The following is a 13,952-nucleotide window of genomic DNA, read 5'->3' on the forward strand; positions in this document are numbered from 1 at the left end:
TGGTATTCTTTGTTTTCAGCCAAGATCCATCTGACATCAGCTATGATATCCCTTGCTCCACATCCCCTTCTGAATCCATCTTGCACCTCTGGAAGTTCTCTTTCAATATACTGCTGCAACCATTTTTGGATTGTCTTCAGCAAACTTTTACTTACATGTGATATCAATGATATTGGTCGATAATTTCCACATTCTGTGGGATTACCTTTCTTTGGAATTTGTAAAAATATGGACATTTTCCAGTCAGTTGGCCAGGTAGCTGTTTTCCAAGTCTTTTGGCATAACTGATTGAGTGCCTCCGGTGGGGCATCCATTAGTTGAAATATCTCAATGGGTATTCTATCAATTCCTGGAGCCTTGTTTTTCACCATTTCCTTCAGTGCAGCTTCGACTGCTTTCAATACCATTGGTTCTTGATCATATGCCACCTCCTAAAATGGATGAACATTGACCAATTCTTTTTGGTATAGTGGTTCTGTGTATTTCTTCCATCTTCTTTTGATGTTTGCTGCATCATTCAATATACTGCCTTCAGATATCTTTCAATATTGCAACTTGAGGCTTAAATTTTTTTTTCTTCAGTTCTTTCAGGTTGAGAAATGCCATATGTATTCCTCCCTTTTGGCTTTCTAATTCCAGGTCTTTGAGCATTTCATTATAATAAGTGACTTTTTCTTCTCAAGCTGCTCTTTGAAATCTGTTTGGCCCTTTTATTTTGTCATTTCTTCCGCTTGCTTTAGCCACTCTCTTTTCAAGAGCAAGTTTCAGAGTCTCTTCTGACACCCATTTTGCTCTTTTCTTCCTTTCCTGTCTTTTTAATGACCTTTTGCTTTCTTCATGGATGATGTTCTTGGTGTCATCCCACAATTCCTCTGGTTTTTGGTTACTCATGTTCAATGCATCAAATCTATTCTTTAGATGGTCTCTAAATTCAGGTGAGATATAGTCAAGGTCATATTTGGGCTTTTGTGGACCTGTTTTAAAACAGATACAATAAATCTGATTCCTGTGTACTCCATTTGGTAAAGTCCATGTGTATAACCACCACTGGTGTTGTTGAAAAAAGGTATTTACAATGAATAAGTTATTGGTCTTGCAAAATTCTATCATGCGATCTCCAGGGTTATTTCAATCACCAAGGCCATATTTTCCAAATACTGATGATTCTTCTTTGTTTCCAACTTTTGCATTCCAATCACCAGTTATAAGCAACACATCTTGATTGCATGTTCAGTCATTTTCAGACTGCAGAAGTTGGTAAAAATCTTCAATTTCTTCCTCTTTGCCTTTGGTGGCTGGTGTATAAATTTGAATAATGGTAGTATTAACTGGTCTTCCTTGTAGACATATGGATATTATCCTATCACTGACAGCATTATACTTCAGGACACATCTTGAAACATTCTTTGTGATGATTAATGCCACACCATTCCTCTTCAATTTATCATTCCTGGCAGAGTAGATGATATGGTTTTCTGATTCAAAATGGCCAAAACCAGTCCATTTTAGCTCACTGATGCCTAGGACATTGATCTTTATATATTCCATTTAATTTTTGACAACTTCCAATTTTCCTAGATTTGTGCTTAATACATTTCATGTTCCAATTATTAGTGCATGTTTGCAGCTGTTTCTTCTCATTTTGAGTTGTGCCACATCAGCAAATGGAGGTCCTAAAAATTGTACTCCTTCCATATTATTAAGGTCATCTGTACTCTGAGGAGACAGCTCTTCCCCCATCATATTTTGAGTGCCTTTGTTTCTGAGGGGCTCATCTTCTGGCACTATAATACACAATGTTTCAGGGCTATTCATAAGATTTTCCAGTAATATATCAGAAAGTGTTTCACTGTTACTCATAAGGTTTTCACTGGCCAACTCTTTGAGAGTGGATAGCTCTTTCCTTCTTCTGAAGTCTGGAAGCTTCTTAGTCTGGAAGCTCCACTGAAACCTGTCCACCATGGGTAACCAGTGGCATAGCCTCCAGCCTCACAGTAACACACAAGCCACCACAGTATGACAAACTGACAGACAAATTTGTCTCCCTTAGTTGTTCCAAACTGTTCCACTCACTTCCTCTCCCAGCCACTTTAGGATAGTACTTTAAGACAGATTTTAAAATGTTCTTCATGACAATGAACATAACTCCATTCCTCTTTGTCATTTCAATTCAGCTCAATAATGCCTTAGATATCAATCTTTATGCATTCTATTTCATTTTGATAACTTCCAATTTGCTAGATTCATATTTTATACATTCCACATTCCTATTATTAATGGCTGTTTGCAGCTGTTTCTTTTCATTTTGAGTCATGTCACATGAGGAAATGAAGGTCGCCAAACTTTACTCCATCCACATCATTAAGGTCAACTTAAGCCATGGTATTTTCAATAGCCTCATATACATGAGAAATCTAGACAATGAATAAGGAAGACCTAAGAAGAGTTGAGGCTTTTGAGTTGTGTTGATGAAGAATATTGAAAGTACCATGGACTGCCAGAACTAAGCCAGAATGCTCTTTAGAAGTGAGAATGAACAGAGTTCATCTCACTTACTTTGGTGGTGTTGTCAGAAAGGACCGTTCACTAGAGAAGTATATCATGCTTGGTAAAGTGGAGGGTCAGAGGAAAAGGGGAAGACCCTCAACAAGATGGATTGATGTAGTAGCTGCAATGATGGGCTCAGGTATAGCAAGGATTGTGAGGATGGGGCACAACCAGGCAATATTTCATTCTATTGTATATAGGGTTGCTATGAGTCAGAGCTGAACAACAACTACTTTGAGGTGGTAGCTCTTCCCCAGTCAGATTTTGAATACCTTCCAACCTGAGGGGCTCATCTTCCAGCACCATATTAAACAATATTTCACTGCTATTCATAAGGTTTGCCTCCTGTGTTTTAAAGTAGCTCCATCATCAGGATCACCTATCCTGCTGGAGTGCCTCTCATTCTTGCTCCAGTTCTCACTGGGCTCAGGAACACAGCATCTATCCATTGACCTGTCAGCCCTAAAAGCAGTAATGTCTTTCTGTTATTGTTAGTCTCTTGGTGCCTCAAATCTTTTTTTTTTTTTGTCTCCTTTCCACACCTTTGTGAATAGTACCTTCTCAGTCTCTTCATTTGCTCCATCTAGGATGAATCTATTTACTGATGAGACCCTAACAGATATACCTACAAAACCAGACTTTCTGTCAGTAGAACCCAGGAGGCTGTATTTTAAACAGGCTTTTCAGGAAATTCTTATGCCTTTTAAATTTAAAAAATCTTTGAACACTTGGGCAACTAGAAGAGATCTGACATCATTTGTGTTATTTTCCCAAAGCTTTCTAAACCTTAAGAAGTTACGTCTCCTGTTGCATTATATTTCTAATTATGGAACTGAATATTTGTTCTTTCAGTTAATTACTGGCACAACTGAACAAATAGGAAAATATTATAGAGGTTCAGAGGAAGTTCTCCTTGTCTTCAAATCATGTTGTTCCATAAGTTTGTCTAAAGTTTGTTGTTAGTTGCTGCTGAATCAGCTTCAGCTCATGGTGACTGTGATAGTTAAAGGTGTGTATCAACTGGTTGGGCCATGGTTTTGAGTGCTTGGCAGCTGGATGTGGTTATTCCCCATGAGGAGATTGTAATCACCTCCTTGGTGGAATCTGCTGTGAACAGCTAAGTGATTGCCTTAGGGGTGTGACCTGCTTCCAGTGTATATGGAGAAGTTTTGAGGAAGGTCTCTAGCTTTTTGGTACATCTGGATCTTGTATTTGGCTGAGTCTTCACTTCTAGTTCCTGGACTTGATCTGGTGGCCTGACATGTTGCCTTGCTAATCTTGGAATTATTCCCGGACATGATATAGTGGCTTGTTTTTTGCCTGATAATTTAGGGATTTTTGCAATTTTACCTGCTGATCTTGAGTTTGCCAGTCTCAGCAGCCAGCAGCTTGCTGAGTTAGGAGACACTTCCATCTCCAGTGTTCCTGGAATAACAGGCAGAGCTAAAGCCCAAGATTAAAGGGGTTTCACCCATCACCTAGGGCCAGCACTCTGAATTTGGACTCTGAACCTCCTAAACTGTAAGAGAATAAATTCCTATTATTTTAAAGCCATCTACATGTGGAATTTCTGTTATAGCAGCCCTAGAGAGCCAAGACAGTGACCTTATTTATGTATAACAAAGCAAAGCATTTCCTTTTCAAGTGCCTTCCAAAGTGGGAGACTCATCTTCCATATATTTGAGAATATTCTATTGATTTATAGGGTTTTCATTGGCTAATTCTCAGAATCAGATCACTAGGCCTTTCTTTCTAGTCTGGATGATCCACTGAAACATGTCCACTATGGGTTATCCTGCTGGTATTTGAAATACCAGTGGCATAACTTTCAGGATTATAACAACATTCAATCACCACAGAATGACAAACTGAAAGATGGGTGGTAGCGCCTGAGTGTAAACCCATCTTCTGATATTTAGGAAATGTTGAATGAGAGCAGAATATGTCATCCTCCTGGACTTTTCAGTTCTTGACATTCTCCATTGTTCAAAGATCAACATGGACCACTTCACACTATTTCTCTTGGCCTTTAAATTTAATTCATGTGCTATTTTCTTTAGGGCTCTTAACCCCAATCCCCAAGATGGAAGTAGCATTCTTCCCTGTGGGTTGGTGCAGCAGCCTGGCTCACTACCATCATTAGTACTTATCTCATTGATAAGCACTCACTACCATCATTAGTACTTATCTCATTGCTTTTGGTCCCCACTGGACTGTAAGCGCTTGCAGGTGAGTTATATTTCCATAGAGCCCAGTCCTCTTATAGTAGCTGTTCAGAACTTCTCAGCATAGAAGTGTGGAGAGATGCTGTAGAAGAAAGCACTTGGGTGAGCATGCATGAGTCAAGCACTTGGTGGGGGTAGAAGTGAGGGTTAGGGAAACTTGGGTGTTTACTTATTTTATTGAGTGCAATCACCTTACACTGCAGTGCCAGATGTGATGAACATTTTGTAGATGGTATTCAAGAAGCCACCAACACCAATACTGAATATAGAATTAGATAAGTTATAAAAGGCATCTATGGCTTAGTGATAGAACTTTCATAGAGAATACTCAGGTTCAATTCTTGGCCAGTGCACCTCTTGTACAGCCACCACCTATCTGTTAGTGGAGGCTTGCTTGTTGCTGTGATGCAGAAGGTTTCAGCAGAGCTTCCAGACTAACTAAGGTGAATCTACTTCAGAAAACCAGCCAAAGAAAACTCTTTAGATCACAGTTTTCCAATCTGTAACTCATCAGGGGGATAAGATAGAACAAGAGAATGTTCTCTTGTACACAGGGATCACCATGAGTTGGAGCTTATTTGATGGCAGCTAACAACAACAGCAACTCAGAAGAAGAAATATATATTTGAAAGAGAAGCTAAAGTTACTTACCAAAACCCCGCCCCCCAATAAAAACAAAGTCACTGCATAGAGTCAGACTTGAATAATAGCAACCCCTCCTTGGGTTTCCAAGGTGGTATCACTATGGAAGTAGATTACTCAACTTTTCTTCTGATTTACAAGACCTGATTATTCTGAAATTCTGAGCAGCATTATAATAATCATATATATCATTAGTTTTTTGTGTGCTTTATAAATTTGAAATCAATTATAACAGTATACCCTGTACATACTCATTGTCATTGTTGGCTCCTGGAGCATTTTTGTCTATTTGCAACTCAGAAAAATAGACCATGCTAAGGACCATGGTGTGATCTCATGAAGTCCTGAAACCCTAGGCAGAACCATCTAAATCCAAACAGGATAGAGAGGGTTGGAGAAGACTCTTGGAAATGCCTGAACTGAATTTTAGAGAAAAGGGCATATAGCTTGATTAATAAAACTAAGAAGGCAATTTCAAGTCCAAGGAACATTTGAAATCCGCAATCTCTTGTTACCCTAGAGTAAGGAGACCTGGTTCCCTAAGCCATCTGTGAGAATCCATTGCATTGCTTAGTAGTGAATTCCTGAATAAATATATATGTGCCATTTCTAATAATGTCAGTACATTTGTACATTACTTCAAACATCTCTCTTATTATCTTTCCTCTTTTCATGTTTAGGTGGTTATCTAAAGATGCTTGGGCAAGTCCAGGAATTCATTGGAGAGACTTAAAGAAGAAATGTATCTTTAGTTAAAGTATCTCAAATTAATTCAAGTTTGGAAGTCATTGATCTTCTGACAGTAAGGATCACTCTGAATATTTTGGTTGATGGTGGGTGAAAATTTGTGAATGGAAGGAGATGGGCTACTGTAAGTAAGGTGAACTGAGAAAGGAAAAACTCAATGGGGAAGAGTGACTTCATCCATCACTCTATGTCAGGTGTCAGATTACTCAAGGGTCTATGTGTTAGAGGATTTAAAAATGTCCAGTCTTGCAGGCACATGTCTTTGTCTACATGTGCTGGCAATAGTGTGGTATGTCCAGGGACTTTAGTGGGAGGGAACAGAAGAGTGTGTTTTGCCTAAATCAGTTTGGCTTCAGTTCAATTACTACCTATCTTCTAAGGCAGTGGTTCTCATCCGAGGATATTTTTCCTCCCCAAGGGACATTTTGTGATGTCTGGAGGTATTTTTGATGGTCACAGCTTTGGGGAGAGTGCTACTGGAATGCAGAGGCTGGAGGCCAGAGATCTGCTCAACATCCTTCAATGTTATCTAGCCCTAACTGTCAATAGTGTGGAAGTTGAGAAACCATATCCAAAGGGGAGAAACTGATGTTCTAAAGAGGAAATCCTGTCTTTTTCCTCTATAAGTGTGTCTGGGGAAAGTTATTGCAGTTTCCATGCTATGAGCTATTGAAGAATAAAGTAGCATGTTAGGAACAGCATGTTGATATGGTTTCTCCCCTTGTAGAATGTATTAAAGTGAACAATCATTTCTCAACCAATTTAATTTAAGATGATGAACTGAATTTGCCATCTGGGAATATTGAACTGAGTGGATATCACAGTGGGCTCAATTCACATCATCATCCACACCCATAATGAGTAAATCTGAAATTCCTGTTTACTCAATTGTTTCCATGCATTAGAAAATATATTTCTTTAAAGAAACTCAGAGTGCTACATTTAATTTTAAAACATGAATCTTCTGCTTACATTAGCATTGAACATTACATTTTAAGGTAAACTGAGGCACAGATGGTAATCTTGATGCCACATACCCAAGGCAGTTATAAACATGGCTCTTGTGGTTCTTGACTCTAGATTCAATCCAATAACATATTTGGGACATTGTAAATGTTTCTACCATGTATGGGTGTTCTGTGTACCCTGTGCATCTTCAAGAGAGGTTGCTATAAAATCCTACTTATGAAGTTTAATTTAGAAAATACATAAGAAATTATGTCATGTAGAGTAGATGCTCAGAAAACACTTGTGTTCTTTGAAAAGCTCCAGCTAATGTTGAGTGGTGACAGTGGGAAGATATTGAAATTAAATGTCACCTCCGTGCTGCTCCCTCTCTTCAACACATTTCCTAATTTGAAGCAAGTGTGATTGGAAGTTAAGGAGGTTTGTTCTATCCCAATCTGGATGTGTTTCACATTAGGGTAACACAGGGAAGTTAGACAAGTGGCAACCAAAGATGCCTTGTCTCAATACTCTAGTGACCACAAGGACTAATTACTGTGCTAACAAGAACAAGAATTTATTCAGGCTTGCTGGATCAATGGACACATTCAATTTTCTGCATGCACAGCTTGGTTCTGTTCCTGCCTCTGCATGTGCATTCCAAAGAGGCACTCGTCCAGGGAAATCTCCAGATGGTCACCATCCTTACTCCACAGCGTGGGCACCCTGCCTGTAGGGGAGAACCCACAGGCTGACTTCAGTTCCATAACTTTTTTCCTGTTCATTTTCATCCTCTCTTCTATGTCCCTCTCCCTGTGGAGTTTTATGTTGTTTTTCAAATTCAAAATAGGGGTACTGTAAGCAGAACAGATTCTGCAAGACTGTAGGAAAATTCAGTTCTGTTATTGCTGGATGATGGAATGAAGAAGGATATTGAAGAGAGGTTGGAAAGTAAGTGAAATAAATCAGTGTCAAAGAAAAATATACACCGGACAATGTTACAATAGCCATTGATGGCTTTATTGAAAAGAGATTATAAGAATGAAGGGGGAAAAGACTGAAGGAAGGGAAAGGAAGGAAGGAGGATTTCAGTGGTAAAGAAGGGGCACATCACAACAATGTGTGAGACCAGCTCCTAGTCTGCTGAAGCAGGGAACTGAGAAAGTTGACCACTGGGATGATAAATTCCTATGGATCTTGACACATCCATAGAGAAAGGAAAGTTATGGATATAAGGAAGAAAGCTGCCTATTCTAAAGTTATTTAAACAGAGAAGTTCATTAAGTCCATCTCCCTCGGTTGTTTACAGCAAAAGTTTTCCCAACATTAAAAAAAAAAAAAAAAAAATTAAGGGCTTGGGTAAAATTCAAGTGTGTCACTAGTATGCAATTTAGGAATAGACATTTTCTTTTCCTTTATAGAGATAGACTTCATCTTGGTTCTGGATAGATGGTCCAGCTCTTGTGCTGGCAGCATTATTGGGACAAGGATAACATCATTGGATTGATTTAAGGAACAGTCTTCAGTTTCAATACAGTAAAGCTGTTTCTGAAGAAGTACTTATAGCATTGCTTGTTTTGAAGATCAACTTAAAAAAAAAACTTTTTATTTTTATGTTGTTAAGAATATACACAGCAAAATAGGAATTTCCAGTAAGATTGAGAAATAGGCAGACAAACTACACAGACCCTCTTCAACAAGGAAAAGAGAAATCAATGAATACAGATACCAAAGATAATCCTGGAGGCTTGAGCTTTGAAAGAAAGGATACAAAAGTGGACCAAAATCCAACTAGTGGAAGAACCTGCATGAGAATGGCAAAAAGGGAGACATATGGAGCTGCTGACTGTCAGAAATCCTGATGGCACGGACAGCTTGGATGTTGCCAAGTGGTATTGGGACCTGAGAATTAGCCTAATAATCGGCCTTGCTAGCCAGGGACTGTGTGGAGGACCGTACTGGTGGCTGGTGAATAAAAGTGGAAGCAGCAAAGAGGGACATGGGCTGAGCTGTGGAGTTTTGGCTGTCCAGAGGGCATGGCTGTTTTGAACGTTAACAAGCCCTTCCACCATTTTGGATATTTAAAGTGACAACGTTCTCTCAGATTCCAGGGACCTAAGAATAGGCTCCACTAGCTGGGAACAGCAAGGACATACCAGGCATTGAAAAATGGAAAGGTACGATATCTCCCTTGTTACTCTTATATCCCACACCTTTGTGATGAGTGTAGGTGTGGCCATCCCTACTCCAACCCACCTCTGGGCCAGCAGGAATTCCAACCTAGTCTGTGTGCTCTTGTTTGTTTGTTTTTAATTTATTTTTCATCCTTTTTATGATTCTTTCTTCTTCCCTTCCCAGGTTCTAGTCTTCTGCTTTTTCTCTCCTCTCTTTTCCTGTTTGCCCCTTTTTTCTTTCTTGTGGTTCTCCCTATTCCTTGTTTCCCTTTTTGCATTTTTTCCATTTTTTTCTTCATTATTCTGCTACTCTACCTCTTGTCTCTTACTCCCCACTCCCCAGATATTGCATTTTTTTCCTACCTCTTTTTCTATTCATGTTTCTTTTGGCTTTCTAAAGTATTTCTTTAAATATATTCTCTTATTTATTACCTTTTCTCTTTTTTTCTTTCCTTTTTCTCTTTTTGGTGACTGTTCTGTGTTTATACAGTGTGTGTTTTCTGCCTCTTGCTTTTACATTTTTGGTGTTTTTTCCATTGCTGTCTTTGTCTAACTGAGTGGGAGACAACAACTGTGTCCATATGACCTAACCACACCCACACTTCCTGTAGATCCACTTACTGAGTGAGAGCCACCACTTCCTTCTGCACCAACTGGCCAACAATACATAACCACCAATAAGAGCCTGACTCACCCTGAATTTCTCTTCACAAACAGTTAACAGAGGTCTGTACAGCCACCATCATTCTCTATCACACCCACCAGGAGAAAAATGGTGACTGCATAAGTGCTGCCAACTAGCAAACAGAGGAGTATAGTAACCTGTTTACTCAGATACATTTAAATAAATAAATAAATATCAACAAAGAAAATGAAAATCTTGGGCAAATCACTCCAACATACAATCACTAATTAAATATAAATACAACAAAGTCACAATATCTCAGAGATAACAGACCATTACAGTCCACACAAAGAAGCAAGATAAAGCAGTAGAAACAAGGGAGCAGGACACAGACCTAGGACACATCCTTGAGGAAGAAATAGCATTGGAACTCCCTGATAAAGAATTCAAAAGAATTGTATTTAGGTACCTTCAAAGGATTGAGTGACAGATCAAGGAAAATACTGACAAAATTAAGGAAAACACAGACAAAACACTAGAATAATTTTGGAAGAAAATACAGGGAGAAAGTGACAAAATAAATGAAAAATTAGAAATGATACAAAATGTTCAGATATAAATCCAGAAGATTGCTACCAAATTTTCACATTGAAAGGGCAAAGGAGTGGAACCAAATCAATGTAAGACAGAATTAATGAGATTGAAGACAAATACCTTAATACTTCTTTGGAAAGGGACCAATCAGGAAAAAAGATCAAAACAAAATGAAGAAACCTGATGATTCATGTGGGATACCATCAAGAGGAATAACCTACATGTAATCAGAATTCCAGAAAAGGAAGAGAAAAATAAACCACTGAGAAAATTGTTCAAGATTTGTTGGAGGAGAACTTCTCTGCTATGATGAAAGATAAGAATATATCCATTCAGGAAGTCCAATGAACCCTGAACAGGATAGATCCCAAAAGAAAATCACCAAGACATATCATCATCAAATTCACCAAAACCAAAGTTGAAAAAAGAATCTTGAAAGCAGAATGGGAGAAACAAAAAGTTACCTTCAAAGGGCTACCAATAAGATTAATCTCTGATTTCTCAGCAGAAAACATAAAGGCAAGAAGGGAATGGGATGGTATATAAAAAACCCTGAAAGAAAAAAATTTCCAACCAAGAATTCTATACCCAGTAAAATTGTCTCTCAAATATGATGGTGAAATTAGGAGATTTCCAGATAAGAAGAAATTAAGGGAATTTGTTAAAACCAGACTAACCTTACAAGAGATAATAAAAGGAGTTCTTTGGACAGAGAATTGATCATAGTAAACAATAGTCAACCATAAACACACATGATGACATAACCCCTGAAACCAACCCAGTTATGGAAGTATCCAAAGTAAAATAAGCTTACAAAATTTTAAATAGCGAGCCAGAGACATCAATTAGAAAATGAGGACAACTACAAAACAAAAAGAAGGAAAAAATAGTGTAGTTACAGAATTTCTAAATGGTGAGGAAGTCAAGAGAGTTGCAAGATAGAATAAAATGTTTTAAATTCAGGGAGAAAATTATAAATCACAGGTAACCTCAAAGGAAACTGATAAACCTTCACAGAACAATAAAAAATAGGACAAAGACAAACATTTAGCAAATACTAAAACAGCAATGAAACAAAATGAGCTTAGCATAAAAAATTATACAGAACAAAGGAACCAGGAACACCATGAAAAACCACAAAACAAAATGATAGCAACTAATTCATACTTGTTGATAATTACACTGAATGTCAATGGATTAAATGTACCACCTAAGAGACAGAGAGTGGTAGACTGGATAAGAAAACATAATTCATCAATATGCAGTCTACAAGAGACACACCTTAGAGAGAAGGACAAAAATAGACTGAAAATCAAAAACTGGAAAAAGATATATCAAGCTTTCTACCTATATGACTACAAGACCAGAAGTAATAGATGATGCCCAGCTACCACTGTCAAACACTTGGAGGTTGATCTATGTATGAGATCCTGGATAGAGTCGGAGAACAATGTGGAACAAAACCCAAAATCATTAAACAAACAAACAAACAAAAGGAACCAGGTTTGCTGGTCTGATTAGAGCCTGGTGGAACCCCTGAGACTATGGCCCCTTCCTGTTCTTCAGATCTGTAATTGAACCCACTCCTGTGGCTTCCAGCCAAACCAAAGAGAGATATATGAGGTGAATATTTACATTAGGTAGATACACTCCTTGAATTGATCAATCATGGGAGAACAGAAGGGCATGTATGCACAGGAAGACACCTCTGGGAGTAGGAGTACATGAGAGGGAAGGACTCAGGTAAGAGGTAATTATGGTAGGAAATGGGAGGGGAGCTGTTTCATTGTGTGAAATTTCAGTCAATGTCAGGAGACAAAGTGTATGTGAACTGCTATATGGAAAGTGAATTTGCTCTGTAAACTGTCATCCAAACCACAAAAAAAATTTTAAAAAGAAATCAAGCAAATGATAATTGAAAAAGAATAGGAGTAGCAATATTAATTTCTGAAAAAATTGACTTTAAGACAAAAACCGCCATAAGAAACAGGAAGGACATTATATAATGATTAAAGTATCAATTGAACAAGAAGATATAACCATAATAAATATCTGTGAACCCAATGAAAGAGCCCTGAAATACACAAATAAGACTATAACAGAACTTAAAAAAACAAATAGATGACTCCACAGTCATAGTAGGAGACTTTAATACACCACTTTCAATGAAAGACTGAACAATTAAAAAGAAATTCATCAAAGACACAGAAGAACTAAACAATACAATCCACCACTTGACTTTATAGACATCTACAGAGCACTTCACCCAACAACAGCATAATATACATTCTTTTCCAATGCATGTGGAATATTCTCCAGGATAGATGATATGTTAGGCATAAAGCAAGTCTGAATAAATTTTTAAAAATTGAAATACTGTAAAACATCTTCTCAGATCACCACTTCTATAAATCAATAATAGGAAGATTAATGGAAATAGAGCAAACACACAGAAACTGAACAATACCTGCTTTAAGAGTGAGTGGATAGTAGAAGAAATAAAAGGTGAAATTAAAAAATTCCTTGAATCAAATAAGAATGAAAGCACAACATACCAAAATCTTTGGGACACAGCAAAAGCAGTGATCAGAGGCCAATTTAGAGCAATAGATGCACACATCAAAAAAGAAGAAAGAGCCAAAATAAACACTTTAAACCAGCATTTCCAACAATTAGAAAAAGAACAGCAAGAAAAGCCTAGAGTCACCAAAAGAAAGGAAATCATAAATTTTTGAGCAGTAATCAATGGAACAGAAAATAGAAAGACAAAAGAAAAAATAAAAAAGACTAGAAGTTGGTTTTTTGAAAAGATTAATAAAACTGACAAACCACTGGCAAATTTAACAAAAGAAAAGAGGGAGAGAATACAAACAACACGAATAAGAAACGAATTGGGCTACATCACAACAGAAACAACTAAAATAAAAAAGATAACATCAGGATACTATGAAGAACTGTACTCCAAGAAATTTGAAAATCTGGAAGAAATGGACAGAGGTCTAGAAACATACTACTTACCTAAACTAACAAAGACTGAGGTGGAAAAGTTGAATGGATCCATAACAAACCACATGATCATATCAATCAATGCAGAAAAGGGATTTGATAAAATCCAACACCCATTCTTGATTAAAATTCTCAGCAAAATAGGATAGAAGGGAATCCCTTAACATAATGAAGGGCATATATGCAAAACCAACACCCAACATTATTCTCAATGGAGAGAGACTGAAACCATTCCCCATGCAAACAGGAACCAGACAATGATGCCCTCTATCACCACTTCTATTCAACATTGTATTGGAAGTCCTAGCCAGGGCAATAAGACAAGAAAGGGCAATCAAAGGCATCCAAATTGGTAAGGAAGACGTCAAACTATCCCTATTTGCAGATAATATAATTCTATACCTAGAAAACCTGCGAGACTCAGTAAAAAAAGCTACTGGAACTAAC

Source organism: Orycteropus afer, unplaced genomic scaffold, assembly GCF_000298275.1.
Source record: "Orycteropus afer afer isolate SDZICR_OR568_19922 unplaced genomic scaffold, OryAfe1.0 scaffold00027, whole genome shotgun sequence".
In the NCBI taxonomy this organism is placed as follows: Eukaryota; Metazoa; Chordata; class Mammalia; order Tubulidentata; family Orycteropodidae; genus Orycteropus; species Orycteropus afer.